The sequence below is a fragment of the Myotis davidii genome, unplaced genomic scaffold, assembly GCF_000327345.1.
Source record: "Myotis davidii unplaced genomic scaffold, ASM32734v1 scaffold651, whole genome shotgun sequence".
NCBI classification, from domain to species: Eukaryota; Metazoa; Chordata; class Mammalia; order Chiroptera; family Vespertilionidae; genus Myotis; species Myotis davidii.
This window is the reverse complement of record NW_006283994.1, coordinates 1,420,747-1,421,218: the sequence shown is the minus strand read 5'-3', so window position 1 is coordinate 1,421,218 and position 472 is coordinate 1,420,747. Positions and strand designations below refer to the sequence as shown.

General features: G+C 69.7%; 1 protein-coding gene across 1 annotated transcript in view; it reads right to left on the bottom strand.

Moving 5' to 3' along the window:
* FIBCD1 (fibrinogen C domain containing 1) overlaps positions 1-472 on the bottom strand; it is a 19,488-nt gene that overhangs the window by 13,262 nt on the left and 5,754 nt on the right. The gene's annotated exons all lie outside the window — the stretch shown is intronic.

Here is a 472-nt window from a genome sequence, read left to right as displayed (position 1 = left end):
GCAGGCGGGGGTCCCCACTTCACAGCCGAGGAAACGGAGGCTCAGAGAACAGGAAACCTGCCCGCGATGCCACGGCAGCAGAGCCACGCCCGGCCTGTGAGTGATGTCAGAGCTCCTGGGGCAACGGCCACGCTCCGCCCCTGGTGACAGCCACGGACCTGCCCGCCCCCTGCCCGTCCGGACCCGTCATCACGCCCATGTCCCACCCAGGCAGGACCCAGAGGCAGGGGACCGCTCCTCGCCAGGGGACCCCAGTCTCTGCTCCCAGCAGCCGCGTCCCCTTTAATCTCCGCGCACGAGGATGACGCGAAGGAAGGTCAGCGCCCACACACATCGCCCTGGCCTCCCGTCAGCAACAGGTACCCGGGACCCAGCCCCACGCTCTCTGCTGGGACCCGCCGACAGGTAAGGGGTCTGTCGTCTCCCGAGCGGCCCCGAGGCCAGCTCACCACCTCCACGCGCAGGTGTCGTG